We start from the raw sequence: 16,870 nt of genomic DNA, 5'->3' as shown, positions 1-16,870 counted from the left end.
CTGTGTGCTGAAAGTTGCCTCTTAGGTTCCTATTAAATTGTTCCTCTCTCACCTTAAACCTATGTCGTCTGGTTCTTGATTCCCCAACTCTGGGCAAAAGACCCTATGCATTCACCCTATCTCCAAGGAATAAAATCCTAGTCTGCCCTTTCAGTCAGGCTCTCAAGTCCTCATGAACCTTCTCTGCATTCTTTCCAGCTAAAAACAACATCCTTCCTGTAGTAGGATGACCAAAACTGAACACACTACTCCAAACGCGGCCTCATCTTATCTGTGGGCAATTCACAAGCTTGCACATGGAATTCTGTTCACACCATATTAATCTTTTTTATGGTGTGAACAAAATTCCATATGCTCCTTTGTGAGAGAAGAATATCTAGTGTACTATGAGCAATAAGAGTAAGAGATGTGTGCATTTTGAAGGGGAAATACGTTGCAGTGTACTGATAGATTATTGATATAGATGACAAATAGCAATGCATCGTTCCCTGAGGGACACTGCTGGTCACAGGCCTTCAGTCTGAAAATCAACCAACCTCCACCGCCCTCTTCTTCCTACCATGAAGTAATTTCTGCATCTCTCTCTGGATCCAATGTAATCTAACCTTCCACAGGAGCCTTTGGTGGGATCATGGTTTAGGAGGTGCTGTGGGAATACTATGGGTGTGAATCTGCAGTGCATTCTATAAATAGTATACAATGCAGCCACTATACATTAGTGGTGAAAGAAAATTAATGTTTCCGGTCAAGGGGAGAAGGTCTACAGATATAGAAAAGACATTTCATATTCCAGATGCACATTGTTATGCACACGTGGTAGGATTTGGAAAAAGACAGATTTCTCAAATGATTGCCCTTCTTTTTAGTTTTTACTTTTTAGTAAGGCGACGGAAGGACAACATAAGGAAGAGAATTAGGTGGGTGATGTAGATGCTGAGGAGGATAGCAAAACCAAACTTTATGTGGACCAGTTAACAGACAGCAGTATTCTAGATGTACTGAAATTTGGATTTGAAGTTTAGTGAATGAGATGTTGGAGACCCACAAGGAAAATATTGAAGTACTTGAGCCTGGGAGAGACATAAGCGTGGATGATAACTCTAATGGTAGATAGGTCATGCCAGGGTTGTCTATGGGTGATATTATGAAATCAAAATTATGTAATCACTACGATGAAGGATCTGAGTTTGAGAGATCACTCAGGGTCAAAGAGGCTGAGTGAGTTGTGAATTTGTGGAATTCTCTGCCACAGAGGGCAGTGGAGGCCAAATCACTGGTTAGATAGAGCTCTAGGGGCTAGTGGAATCAAGGGATATGGGGAGAAGGCAGGCACAGGTTGTTGATTGTGGACGATTAGCCATGATCACAATGAATGGTGGTGCTGGCTCGAAGGGCCGAATGGCCTCCTCCTGCACCTATTTTCCATGTTTCTATGTTTCTAGGCTGCTAAAATTGTGAGCAGTTGATTTCAACCTGAAAAAAATCAGGAAGATAGAAATGGATTTTTAAAATGCTGAGGAATTTCTTATGGCATGCAAAGACAATGATTATTAGATGTCTTAGTGTTGAATGAGGGGAAACTGCAATTCAAGCAGCATTTAGACTAACATCATAAAGTAACAGTGGCTGGGTCAACAGAGATGTTGGAGAGTTATAGTTGAGCATCGTAGATGTCAACATAAAACTCAAAGTCTTTGGATGATATTGGCACCAATCGTTTTTTAGAGAAACAAAAAGGAGCGAGAATTAGAAAAATCCAGAGGTGATGTGAGAAGTAAAGATTTGCCAAAACTACAGATACCCAAGATATAACTGGACAAATGGACTATTGGGAAATGCAATCCCACTCCCCTGGACAGCAGAGCAGAGATTGCAGAGGCTGAGAGAAACTGCTTTGCAGAGGCTGAAAGAAATAAGGACGGGTAGTGAATTACAATTATAAAATTGATTAGGGTTATTACTAGACCAGAGGCAAAAGCAGCTTTTTGATAAATTGAAAGAGATGTAAAAGATTGACTTGAAACACGCAAGAGGTTTGGAGAAAATGTTGAATTTAGAGGAGGTAGTAGCCTTACTTATATTTTTTTTGAGAGTGGTTGGTAGTAATTTTATGGGAATAGAGCTGAGAGAAGAGGAGGTGAATTTCAAAAGAAGTATAAACAGGCAAATAGGGAACACGAAACTAAAGGTTATTGCAATGGGAGGAGAAATTGTTGGCCGAAGCTTAGTTATATGGCGAAGATGATGGACGTTTGGCAGAGGTAGTTAAAAGAATTGCCTCATTCTTATGACAAACAACTCCATGAACTCCTTGTACTTAATTCAGGACTTGAGAATGAAAGGGTGGTAGAAAGGAAGCACACAAGATGTAAAATGTTGGGTAATAGAAAATGGAGGCTATCTTTTCCTTCCTGGCTGATTCTGGGACAAGGAACAGAGTTTCTATAGGGGGAGAGTAAGGTTCGCAAGACCTTGAGTGCTTAGGAAGGAACTGTAGATGCTGATTTACACCGAAGATAGACACAAAATGCTGGAGTAACATTGGGATAGGCAGCATCTCTGGAGAGAAGGAATGGGTGACATTTCGGGTCAAGACTGAAGTCCGAAGCATCTCAACCTGAAATGTCACCCATTCCTTCTCTCTAGGAATGCTGCCTGACCCGCTGAGTTACTCCAGCATTTTGTGTCTAGCAAGACGTTGATGTGGTCAAGCCAAATCTGGTGATGAATGGCTAATGTAGGAGTGTGTCTACTAGGATATCAGTGTCCATATCTTCAATGACTAGGTAGATATGCCTGGGTGGGCGATCATAGAACAAAGATTATCATCTCAGTTATGACCCTTGCTGGTTTCAGTGCTGCAATGGACATTACATTATCATCTGATGGAATAGTGAGACTTTGAGCCTTACCTACCTCAAATACCAGTGCTAGTTTTCTATTTCAAGTAATTATTTTCACACATCAGACAGAATATCCCTATGATACAGATGCAACAAAAATATCAAAATTTTAACATTCATTTGGGACGTATATTGGTGGAAAGACCAGGACTTTATCCCCCATTTCCTGAACTACATGATTTGTTAGGCTTTTTGAGAGTGCAATGAAAAGTCAACAATCTTGCTGGGTCAAGAGCTACATCATGGCCATACTGCATAAGCATGGGAATATCTTATTTGAAGACGATTAATGAGCTGTATGAGTTCTTATGTAAATCCCCCAACTTCAATGCCTAATTTTACTGATACCAAATTTAATTTAAAATGTATTTATCATTTAATTTACATTCTCCAGCTACCATGGTGGTATTTGATCTTATGTATCTTGATCAAACCCTCAGTGTCTTGACATTAGTTTGGTAAATTACCACAATACCAACATACCCATCTGCTTTAACACTTTATTTTTTTTGCCTGCTTTTCCAATTTATTAAAATTCACTTTGCAGGTCTGACATGTTTTTGGTCCTATTGCTTTATATAAATACAATTCAAATGACATTAGTTCAGAACATGCCAAACTCTAGAAGAGGATATGGTACTTAAATTCAAGGGGTTCTCTCAATCTCCAGCCATAAGTTCCAGCAGGAATGGCTGCTTTTTACAAGTCAAGCCAAGTTTATCCCCGTGCACAAGTACAGTGAGGTGCAGGTACAATGAAAACCTTGCTCGCAGTTGCTTCACAGGCATAGTGAATCAACATATAAAAACATAAATTATACATAAATTACACATAAATTTTGCAAGACAGTAAAAGATAAAACTGCAATAAAAATACAAGACATTAGTGCAAAACATAATTAGAAAACCAAGTCCATAGTAGTGAAGAGATGGTTCATAGTGTTACATTTCCGAGATAGGATTAGTGTTGTGCAGGAAGGTTTGAGAAGCTGTGTAGGAAGGAACTGCAGATGCTAGTTTAAACCAAAGATATACACAAAATGCTGGAGTAACTCAGCAGGACAGGTAGCATCTCCGGAGAGAAGGAATGGGTGACGTTTCGGGACTGAAGAAGGGTCTCGACCCGAAACGTCACCCGTTCTTTCTCTCCAGAGATGCTGCCTGTTCCGCTGAGTTACTCCAGCATGTTGTGTCTATCCTCAATTCAAGAAGCTGATGTTTGTAAAAAAGTAATTGTTCTTGAACCTGGTAGTGTGTGACCTCAGGCACAGTGTTGTCTGTGTCAACCACTAATTCACTCATTAATGTTCTGGGAGAGGCTGAAAAATAGGACAATGAAAGAACAATGTAGAAGAATTCCTTTGATCTCTTCACAGGCAAGCTGCAAGAAGTTGCAGAAATTTATATTAATTCCAGTTCACTTTCCCCCTGCCTTGTAAAACCCAAGAAATATTCTACTCTTGAAAAGTATTTTTGATTTTCAATGGCAGAGTAAAAGTTAACTGAAACTAATGACAAGCCATGGTTTCTAGACAGAAATAACTTTCATAAGAAATGAGTGGCCCTTCTCCTGCTTTTAACAGTTATTCATTTGGCAGGCAATTACCTCAAATTCATGTCCTTTGAATTTCAATCCGCAGTTAACAAGGAAAGTATTCAGCATTTTTGATCCCTTACCATAAAAAGACAGCTGCAAAATTCCACTAACATCTGTCATGTTTTCCAAATACCAAATTTGGCACTTGTGTGTCAGGCTGACTGAACTCCAAGCACAAGCCGAGTTTGGTACAAGGAGAGTGAAATGTGGTTAATCCGTGTTTTTATCATTCACAGGCCACTCTTTTCACAGCATATGGGCCGTAGTTTATTAGGTTGAGCAGCTCTGTGACTGCAAGAAAGGCTTGGGTTTTCTCATCGCCATGAGAACAGTGCAATGAATGCTTTCCAAGTGTTTACTCAGCATTTGTCTTCTGTTTCATCAGAGGAATTAGTGACGCAGGGTATTTTGACGATCAAACAGCTTGATGTGTTATGACAATGTTCCATTAATATGCAGAATGGCATAAGGGATTAGACTCAGTGCAAGTGCTTCAGGCATTTCACTGGGACATTTGGACTTTTTAAGGATGACCTGTTCACAGCCAGGGCATTGAAAATCAGAATTCCCAGCAGATTTTTTAAATTTAAATCTCACACTTGTCCAAAGCAGTTAACATCTGGCTTTGAAAACACAATATGTAGTATTTCTGTATTGTTGTCCAAATTAGACACTTTGTGTATGGTCATGTAACTCATTGACTTCTAATCTTTGGTTAAATTTTGCCTATAAGAAAGTTAATTTGGAAAGGATTATCAAACTAAAAGCTTGCAAGTTAAATAGCTAATTATTTGTCTTATAGTTGACAAATCTTTGAACATATCTTACTCCATTTATTGAAAATAACTAATATTTGTGTGTAAATTACATATATTACTAATTGTAACAATAATATTAATAATTCTGCAGTGAGCCTGTAAAACATATACACTTCTTTCAAATACTCTTAAACGTCAGAATCTACAATACCTTTACAAAAATAAAAGTCTATGCAAAAATGCCTATGTTGCGATTTTTATATTAGAAACCGACCATCAAAAACTTTAATTGAATTTTCTCCCTATCTACACATTGTCCCAACAGTTTTCATTTATTAGATGAACAAGTGAGTTGCTCAAGTTTCTGCTTCACCAGTTCTTAGGGAATATGTAGCAGTTTCTCTGGTGACCTCCAACTTTTCTCCATCTTCCTGATGACAAATTCACATATCCTTTGTACCTCAGTTGAAACCAATAATTCTGTATTCTAAGAATCAGTGGTGTGCTACAGTTATGAATATTTGTACAAGTTAAGACTGATATTAGTGCAACATGCATTGTCAATAACAAATATATTTATGCAGTTTATTTGGCAATTCAGAATTTAAATTTCATTCTAATAATGGAAAATTGGAAATATTTATTTAAAGAAAACCTTTGACAACTTTACCTTACTTGGCTTAGGGTTAGATTTATTATTGTCACGTGTATCGAGGTTCAGTCAAAAGCTTTGTTTCGCATGCTCTCCAAACAGACGTGATATACCACACACAGATACAACCAATTCAAACTCAAGTACAACAGATATGGCAAAGGGGAAGATACAGAGTGCAGAATATAGTTCTCTGCATTGTAGTGCATTGTGGTGCATTAGTACCTTAGCAAAAATCCATTGTCTTCACTGAGGTAGAGGTGAATCAAACAGTACTCTCGCTTATGGAAGGGCCATTCAGAAGCCTGATAACAGAGCAGGGCCGTCTTAACGCATGGGCCTGATGGGCACTTGCCCGGGGGCCCACGAGCATAGGGGCCCCATGCTGATCTGTGTATGTTAAGTGACTTGCAATAAATAAATACTACTTAAAAAATGTAGGTTCAATAAATGCTTTTTTAGCAACATTTTCGGTCACTAAGTGCTTCTCACAGCGATCTGTAAGTGCTTTTCGCAACAATGTAGCACCCTAAGTCCATCGCTAAGTGCTTTTCGGTAAGTGCTTTTCGCCGCCACGACGGGGGGGGCTGGTAGGGAAAGGGGGGTGGGGGAGAGTAACGGTAGGGGCCCCAGTACACTGCTTTGCCCAGGGGCCCATAATGCTGTAAAAACAGCCCTGTAACAGAGGAGATGAAGCAGTTTTGAGTCTGGTGGCATGTGCTTTTAAGCCTTTATAGATTTTGCAGGATGGAAGCAGGGATGATTGGGGTTGGATGTCTTTGATTATGTGGCTGCTTTCCGAGGCTAAGTTTGCTTAATGTATTTATTATTTTGCTTGAGGTAGATGATGGAATAAATGTACAAGGAAATGTAGCTGGAAACTTGTAATTTCCAATTGTACATTATTGATTGATATATGTTCAAATTTTGTTTAAAGAGTTTATTTCAACCATGTCCTGCATTTTCTTTGTAAATTGACACTGTTTATTGCAACCAATGTTTCCACATTGAGTTAGGAGTTTGTACGGTCTCCCCGTGACCACGTTGGTTTTCTCCGAGGAGCTCCGGTTTCCTCCCACACTCCAAAAGACGTACAGGTTTGTAGGTTAATTGGCTACAATTTTACCAATTGTAAATTGTTCCCAGTGTGTAGGAAAGTGTTAGTGTATGGGGTGATTGCTGGCTGGACTGGACTCGGTGGGCCGAAGGGCCTGTTTCCGAGCTATATATCTAAGTTCAACTAAAATTAAACAAAACAAGACTTTCCTTCCGCTACTTAGACTTTCCTATCATAACCAAACACAATGAAGGTTTTAAGTCATAAGATCATGTGATAGGAGCAGAATTAGGCCATTCGGCCCATCAAGTATACTCTGCCATTCAATCATGGCTGATACTTATTCTGTTGTGCAGCAGCAAGTAAGAATTTCATTGTTCTATCTGGGACATATGACAATAAAACACTCTTGACTCTTGACTCTTGATCTATCTCTCCCTCCCAACCCCATTCTCCTGCCTTCTCCCCTTAACCTCTGACTCCTATACTAATCAAGAATCCATCTATCTCTGCCTTAAATATATCCACTGACGGCCACCACAACTTTCTGTGGTAAAGAATTTGACAGATTCACCACCCTCTGACTCAAAAAGTCATAACTTTCTTCCCTTCTGTCAACTGTATACCCTTCCACATTAGTAGTGCTCATATGCCTGTCATTTATTTGTTTTGTGTCACCATGGGACAGTTCATGGAGGGATGTGAATTGGGCAACATGTTCTAACCTGTCTGCTGATTATTTCCTGTCCAAGAGTACGCTGGGCAGCATCTTGTGCTGACTTCCAATCAACATTGCAATATTGGGCTGGATTGTCTAAATTATGAGTTATGTATGTGACTAATGGCACTTACCTTTACTTACGGCCGAGAAGCACCCTGATTGATAGACTTTCTTCGTGATTGTAAAATTACTGAACCTCCAAACTCCTGTCTACTGGTAAATCAAGTCCCTCACTGGTTTGCACTGGTTAAATCCCCCAGTTTGTGCTTGGATGTTCGCTTTCCCTTTCAGTTATCCCGGCTCACCAGACACACCAGTGCATCTGCATCACTGAGTGGCGAGTGACATGAGACTGAGTGAGCGCCTGGGATGGAATGGTTTCAGACTCATTTTAGGATGGGGGGGGGGGGGTCTGGAATGGGAGGAGAATCTGAGGAGGACTATGAATTAGCCAGGCTGGATGAGAGGTTGGTAGGGAAAGAATATACTGCTGAACCAAGATTTTTATGGTGACATTCATGGATTTCTGTCACAGACTTACCAGCAGGCATATAGAGGACTGTGTAGCAAAGAAGATGATAGGTTTAATATACCAACCAGGAGCCATGGGTGAGCTGTGAAGTTCACTCCCAGGTGAAAGTCCAAGTCTGCAGCATTCTAGTGAAACAATCCCGAGCCATACAAGAAATCTATCTGCAACCTTTGCAGAACCATTAAGAATACCAAGGGGGAATTCTGGGCTGAGCTGGAGTCTCGAGGCAGTGACATGGATACTCATGGATTGAGGCAAGGCTTGCACGCTATGATGGACTGTGCTACAAAGGGAAGGCGAGCAATATTACTGGCAACGATGGGTCCTTCCCGAATTAACTCAATGCACTCTACGCTTGATTTGAACAGAAGGTTGGTGGTGGAATGGCACCCTCCCCGCCAGTCACAGGTACACCTGAACCCATGGTTACTGAGGCAGATGCAATATCGGCTTTCTAGGAGTAAACCCACAGAAAACAATTGGTCTGGATGGAGTTCCTGACCTCATCCTGGCCAGGACCTGTGTGGATCAACTGGCAGAGGTATTCAGAGATATCTTTACCTTTTACTATTCTATTTTGAGGTCCTCACTTGCTTCAAACCAACCACTATCATCACATTGCCGACAAGAAGTAAGATAGCAGTCCTTAATGATTATTGTTCAGTGACTCTGATGTCCACCATCATGAAGTGCTTCGAGAGACGTGATGGAGCACATAGATTCCCAGTCCGCCTTGATCCACTGCAGTTTGCCTACCACCGCAACAAGTCCACAGCAGACGTCATCTCCCTGGCCCTAAACTCATCTCTGGAACACCTAGACAACAAGTACTAAGTCCTTAAGTCACATTTATCGATTATTGCTCTGTGTTCAACTCCATAATACCATCCGAACTCATCTTCAAACTCTGGAACCTGTGATTCAGCTCCATCATCTGTCACTGGATCCTTACCTTTCAGACCCACAGCCCTCCACCAGTGAGATTAGGTGAGAACACCTTCTCCAAAAAAACTCTCAACACACATGCCCCACAAGCATGCATTCCCTGTCCTCTACTCCTTTTATAATCACAACTATACAGCCATATTTGGCTCTAATTCCATCGACAAGGTTGCAGGTGACACCACTGTGGTGGGCCGAATCACAACCAATGATGAGATAGAGTACAGAAAGGAGGTAGAGAGCTTAGTGAAACGTTGTTGATACGATAACCTCTCCCTTGATGTCAGCAAGATGAAGAGCTAGTTACTGACATCAGGAAGCATGATGCCCCAATCAGCATCATTGGTGCAGAACCAACCATATTGATTTGACAGCCATGATAGCATACCGACACCTCTACTTCCCGATGAGACTGAGGAAATTCAACACCACTCTAGTGCCTTTTATGAACCTCTGCAGATGCACCAGAGAATGCACCAGGGTTACATCACCGCCTGGTTTTGGAACAGCTCGGCCCAGGGCCTTAATAAATTGTAGACAGTTGTTGATATAGGCCAGCCTATCACATAGAACAGGCTTCCCACCATTGCCTACATCTATACTTCACATTGACTAGAAAAAGCAGCCAACATAATCAAAGACTTGTCCCACCCCGGTCATTCCTTCTCCCTGCTCCCATCTGGCAGAAGGTACAGAAGCTTGAAAGTGCACAAAATCAGACTCAGGAACAACTTCTTCCTGTCCGTCACAAGGCTTCTGAATCTATTTGAATTGGATTCATACTTCTGTACCACGTCAGGCAGCATTGGTCATTTTAGTGGCTGTCAAGGCATTTTAACTAATTAATTCACCAATTCAAATTTTCTTGGCTCTAAATATAAAGTTAAATGTCTTTTCAATTATATTGTGGATACAGTAGAGTTCTATTGTTTGCAAATGCCTAATCTCTGCTTCCATGACTTTTTAAAATAAAACAAAAAGAGATACAACTTGTGGAGGTGAAATTAAAATTAACATAGAAAGCAAAGATAAAAAGTTTATTAAAAATGATCAATTGGCCTGATACAGAGTGGATCTCTAGTGCAAATATTCAATCAGTAACATCCAAAGTTTAAAGATCACGAAGCAGCAAATCTTCGAGAAATAGTTATAAATGTCAACTTATCCAAGAAGTTGAACAAAAAGAATTGTTTGCAAACATTTTATATACGAAGAAATCGCAGAGAGTTGTGAACACTGCCCAGTCTAGCACACAGAATCTGCTTACTAAAATGGTGCTGAAATTTACCCATGACCTACTACGGTTTGTAGGGTCGAGTGGTCTTTCTTGCTCCTCTATTATCTTTGGACAGAAAGGTCTGTTGAGGAATAGGAAGGAGAATTAAGTGTCCAGCAACCGACAGATCAGGTAGGTTCAGGCGGGCTGAGCGAAGGCGTTCGCAAAATAATCGCCCAGTCTGCGTTTGGTCTCGCCGATGTATGAGTCCACAATGGATACAGTAGATGAGGTTGAAGGAGGTGCAAGTGAACCTCTGTCTAACCTGAAAGGACTGTCAGGGTTCCTGGACAGAGTGGAAGAAGGAGGTATAGGGACAGATAATTTACAGTGGTCTATTGACTGGACTATTTGTAATGTGGGAGGAAACCAAAATACTGGGGAAAAACTGTGTAAGAAGGAATTGCAGATGCTGGTTTAAACTGAAGAAAGACCCATCTCAAGTCTGAAGATGGATCTTGACCCAAAATGTCAGCCATTCCTCTCCAGAGATGCTGCCTGTCCCGCTGAGTTACTCCAGCTTTTTGTGTCTATCTGCTGGGGAAACTCTTGTGCTCATAGCGAGTATGTGCAAACTCCACAAAGACAGCACCAGAGACTAGGATTGAACTTGAGCGGCAGCAACATTATATGTTGTGCAACTGTGCTGCCAATATTTGCAACAGCTTCAAATACATTGAAGAAAGTCCCCTACTTTCTTTTATGAATGCAGAACCAAAAAATTCTCAGAGGCTTTAACTTATTCAACACAAAGCAGCCTGTTGCATCACAAATTCTAATTACCATTTTGAGGTTTGACGGCATACCATCATAGGTGCATTGCATTTGAAATTTGCTTTTGTTGCTAGTGTATGTTTGTATCCATTCAAATGTATTGCACACTATGGAATCGATGGACTGAGGCACTTGTCCACGATGTCTATGCTCACTAACTCTCCATGCCTATGTTCACGGGCTGACACAAGGCTCCAAGGACGTTGGAGTTTGAATGCAAATGGCCAAAGCTCTTGCATGCACTTAGTTCTGATGATAAGTAATGATTTTTTCCCTCAATACATTCAGGTACAATGCAAATTTTAAAATCTAAATGTTGCAACAAATCACCTGCAAATCACCTGCAATGAAAGTGATCGACAACACTTTGAAAAGATGGTTTTTCGTGAGAATAATGTAACGCTGTCAGCCATGTGCAACAAACTACAAAAAATCACAGATGTTCCTCCTGGAGACGTAATAAGGATTTGTCGAGAAGGTCTACTGCTTTACTTTTAACTTCCAATCTAACTTGCAGTGTATTTAGAATTGTTAATAATAAAAGGTATACCTAGATTTCAATATCAGTCATTTGTCGAGGTCAAATATTCATCGGGGTCCCTTTGCCTAAATAAAATGTATTGGATGTACATATGGTTTGCTGACATTGCATTAATTTACTCAGACCAAATCAGTTTCAGTACTCAGTTATAATGCCATCATCGGAGCATGTAACTGTGATATATTTATGAATCCTTTTGGGTCAATTACAAATCTGCAACAATAAATCAATATCAATGTTTCCTTCATTGCTTTGTATTTATAAGAAAACTACAAAAATGCACAAAGCTTTTACTAGCTTTGTATTTAGATTTTACAATTCTAATATTTATAGGTCAAAAATATTATCTATTCTTAATACTTTACAATAGCAACAGTGCAGTGGAGCTCATTGCCACCCCATGTTAAAACTAGCTTTCACTTTGAAAACTTGGGATGCTTGACAGACCTCACTTGAATTATAATAACACAGACTTTTTGCCTGCCTTGATTAATATTTTGCTCTCTCTAAACAATCATCCACAAAACAATTCTGAAGTTTATCATGCAAATCCTTCTCCTGAAAAAACTGTTTGTCTTTGCTGAATCTTGCTAAACAGCCCGAAGCAATCAATTGAGAAAATAAAAACAATTAATTAAAGCCAGGACTATTCACGAAAAATCAACAATTTGCAAAGGGAATTTAGTTGTGTAGAAACAGACCTGATTCACCATAAAGGCCTTTTGACATAGATTACAAAGAAAACAAATTGGCTTAGAGACGATTATTACTGAAGCATTTGTCTTTTTTGTTCATTATTTGGATATGTAAGGACACAGCTTCTTGCATAGCAATTGAGTAGAAGTATTCTGTGGTGTAAATTTGAGCTAACTGAACTTGATTAGAGAGCAATAAAACAATCAATCAATATAATGATTTCTAAATCTTCACATTAAGCACTACCTTGATTTATTTTTCTGCAATAATTATATAATTAGCATTCTAATAAACAATAATTTTGCCTTTAACATGTTGAATATGTGTGTTTTTGTCATGTTATTTAGCATCAACACACCTGCACAAAATTAAATAACACTGCAACATTGTTTGAGATCCTTCATGAACAACAATGGTTCATTTGTTAAAATAGATATCACTGTCTAATGACTGCTCTCCATCTCTGTTGATCCAGTCATTTCTATGCATCACTTGCCATAAAAGTGCCATTAAGGAGACAGGCAAGGCTTTTACGCCGGTTTTGTTTAGTTCTGTCATGACCAGTCAGGGCTGCAGCTTTAAAAAAAACAGGTTCCATCCTCGCTTATTTGACTTTCAGGATTTTACTTGTGTATTATCTTACCACTAAGTTATTGAGATTCTTCTAACCACTACCTACCCCTTTCAATTTTTCTTAACATCTCCAATGTTAAATTTATGTTCTTTTCATTTCACTTGGTCGAATTTATTTGAAGAAAGAAACTGTTTTGTCTGATGTTATAGTTTTCTCTTAGAACTTCAGCACTTCAGACAAACAAGTTGAAACTATTTACATTCTGCAAAAAGTTGGCATTTATTTGAGAACAGTGGATGGTGTGGAACTAAAAATATTACATAGTGAAGTAAAGATGTCTTTCTGAAGGGGTGTTTAGGTCCCTGGATAGTGGTGACGGGGGTGGTGTAGAGATGTGTTGCACCTTCTATGAGTGGGGAGGGATGTGCCAGGAGACAGGGAGGCATGCACGAACCAGGGGGTCACGGAGAGATTGGAAGGCAGAAAGAGATCAGTAGCGGAAGATGTAACTGGTGGAGTGATCATGTTGCAGTTGACGGAAATGATGAAGAATGATGTGCTGTTTGCAGAGCCTGGTAAGATGTAAAGTAAGGACTCACCCGCATCTCCTACAATTCCCGCACTTCTGCTCTCACCCCATTTCTTCCCCAGACAGCATTCAGGTAGTGTTATCTTGGTCCCACTTTCTCTGTGACTCCCTGATTTGTTCATCCCTAAACAGTCCTTCTGAATGGGGCACAGATTCATATGTACCTCCTCAAACCTCATCTATTATATTAGGTGTTCTTGATGTGGCCTCCCCGACATTGTTGAGACTAAATGAAGACCACACATCTTCTCTTCTAAGTACTTGCGCTCTCTCTGCAGAGGCCATCATGAATTCTTGATCGCAAACCTCTTCAACTCCCCTCCCAATTCCCATACTAATCTGTCTACATTCTGCCTTCTCCACTGCTAGGTGAGGCCAGATACAAACCACAGCACTTGATAATTCCACCTGGGTAGTCTACAACCCACTGGCATGAACATTTATTTCATCGAATTAGATTGATATTGCTGCAGATAATTATTAAGCTGTCATCCAGACTGAAATATATTAGATTCGTTAATGTAATGATATTGACCAGAAAGGTTCACAGTTTCTCCTTGCAAAAAGGCTGACTGGTCTATTAAAAATCTCCAGCACTTTACTCTGGATTTCCAGCAACTGCAGTACTTTGCTGTTAAAAATGTAATTTCATTTGTTTGACAGATTTCCATTCTGTATGGTGCTTACATAAAGCTCCTTGCATGGTGTCCTCATTTATGCATTTTCTTTATGTCATGTTGGATTGATACGTAAGTAAAATTTTGGATTTAAGTCAAGTCAAGTCTACTTTATTTGTCACATACACATAAAAGATGTGCAGTGTAATGAAAGTGGCAATGCCTGCGGATTGTGCTAAAACAACAAAACAGATTAGATTTTTGTTTAAAGATATAACACAATTTTTTTTTTAATACTGTAAATTAGTCCCTGGTAATATAAGAGTTAACAGTCCTGATGGCCTGTGGGAAGAAACTCCGTTTCATACTCTCTGTTTTCACAGCGTGACAGCGGAGGCGTTTGCCTGACCGTAGCAGCTGGAACAGTCTATTGCTGGGGTGGTAGGGGTCCCCCATAATGTTGCTGGGTCTGGATCTGCACCTCCTAGGTCCTGCAGGGGGCGAGTGTAGTTCCCATAGTGCGTTCAGCCGAATGCACTACTCTCCACAGAGCCTTCCTGTCCTGGGCAGAGCTGTTCCCAAACCAGATTCAGATGTTGCTGGACAAGATGCTTTCTACAGCCCCAGAGTAGAAGCACTGAAGGATCCTCAGAGAGACTCTGAATTTCCTCAGCTGTCTGAGGTGGTAAAGACACTGCCTTGCCTTACTCACCAGTGCGGCAATGTGTGTTGTCCATGTCAGATCCTCTGTGATGTGGACTTCCAGGTATTTAAAACTGCTCACCCTATCCACAGTAATCCCATTTATCTCCAGTGGCGTGTACGTCCTCGGATGTTGAGCCCTTCTAAAGTCCACAATCAGCTCCTTAGTTTTTGTGACATTCAAGAGGAGGCTATTGTCCTGACACCAGAGTGCCAGATCAGCCACCTCCTCCCGGTAGGCCTTCTCATCGTTATTGGAGATCAGGCCCACCACCACAGTGTCATCAGCAAACTTGATGATGGAGTTGGAGCTGAACCTGGCCACACAGTCATGTGTGTATAGGGAGTACAGTTGGGGGCTAAGGACGCAACCCTGGGGGATCCTGTGTTCAGGGTGAGGGGGTTAGATGTATGTCTCCCCATCTTGACCACTTGGGGCCTGGCGGTGCGAAAGTCCAGGCCCAGGCACACAGGGGAGTGTTAAGCCCCAGTTTCAGCAGCTTCTCAGCAAGTCTGGTGGGGACTATTGTATTGAAAGCTGAACTAAAATCAATGAACAGCATCCTCACATAGCCCCCCTTCTGGCTGTCAAGATGAGAGAGAGCGGTGTGCAGAACCTGGGAGACCGCATCATCCATGGATCTGTTCGGACGGTATGCGAACTGCAGTGGGTCCATATTTTGAGGGAGGCACAGATGTGGTTCTTGATCAGCCTCTCGAAGCATTTCATGACCACCGAAGTGAGAGCCACCGGTCGGTAGTCATTCAAACAAGCTGGAGAGGCATTCTTTGGCACTGGTACGACGATGGATCTTTTGAAGCATGCAGGGACCACGGACTTGGCCAAGGAGAGGTTGAATTGTGGTGAACACTGAAGCAAGCTGAGTAGCACAAGACTTTAGTACTCGCCCAGCTATACCATCTGGGCCTACAGCTTTCCTCGTGTTCACACGCGTCAGAGCCCTCCTCACGCCATGCTCGGGCACCGAGAATGTGTGCACATCCCCAGCGGTGGATTCCCCTCCAGCGTCGCTAGCCAGCACGCTGGCGGTGTTCTTTTTAAACGGCGAGCTAGGGGTAATGTTGCCCGTCTCGAATCGTGCGCAGAAGGAGTTCAAGTCATCAGCTAGGGAGGTGCCGGCACTTCCGGTTGAGGTGGGGCTGCACCGGTAGTTAGTTATAGTCCGTAGCCCCTGCCAAAGGCATCTGGTGTCCTGCTGTTCCATCTGCGACTATCCTGTCCTACTACCTCCTTTTTGTGTCCTTCACCACCCTTCGTAGTCGATAGGACTCTACCTTGTAGTCGTCCATATTGCTCGCTTTTAATTACCAAAGATAATTCAACCAAGAACAGCAAGACATTACAATTTACAACTTGGAGGCTTTTCTCCTTATCTTTCTTTGTTGTTTGTGTCATTTAGTTTAGTTTAGAGATACAGCGCAGAAATAGGCCTTCGACCCACCGAGTCCGCACTGACCAGCAATCCCTACACATTAACACTATCCCACACACACAAGGGACAATTGAAATTTATACCAAGCCCATTAACCTAGAAACCTGTACGTCTTTGGAGTGCGGGAGGGAACCAAAGATCTCGGAGAAAACCCAATGCAGTCATGGAAAGAATGTACACACTCCATACAGACAGCATCTGTAGTCGGGATCGAACCTGCATCTCTTGCGCTGACAGCGTTGTAAGGCAGCAACTCTATCACTCCGCCACTCTGCAACCCTAATCTCAGTCTCAGTCAAACCTCAAAATTAGATACTTTACGAGACATTCTCAGAAAAAAACTAAATGGAATTAATGTTGTTGGAATTCCACAATGATGTAAAAATGATTCATTGTTATCCGTGCACAACCTGGCTCAGTGGTAATACAGTCACCTCTGCATGAATAGATTTGAATTATAATCCAGATAAACATTAAATCTAAGCA

The sequence above is a fragment of the Rhinoraja longicauda genome, chromosome 11 (assembly GCF_053455715.1).
Source record: "Rhinoraja longicauda isolate Sanriku21f chromosome 11, sRhiLon1.1, whole genome shotgun sequence".
Classification (NCBI taxonomy): Eukaryota; Metazoa; Chordata; class Chondrichthyes; order Rajiformes; family Arhynchobatidae; genus Rhinoraja; species Rhinoraja longicauda.
The sequence above is the reverse complement of the archived record's forward strand: the minus strand, read 5'-3'. Positions refer to the sequence as shown.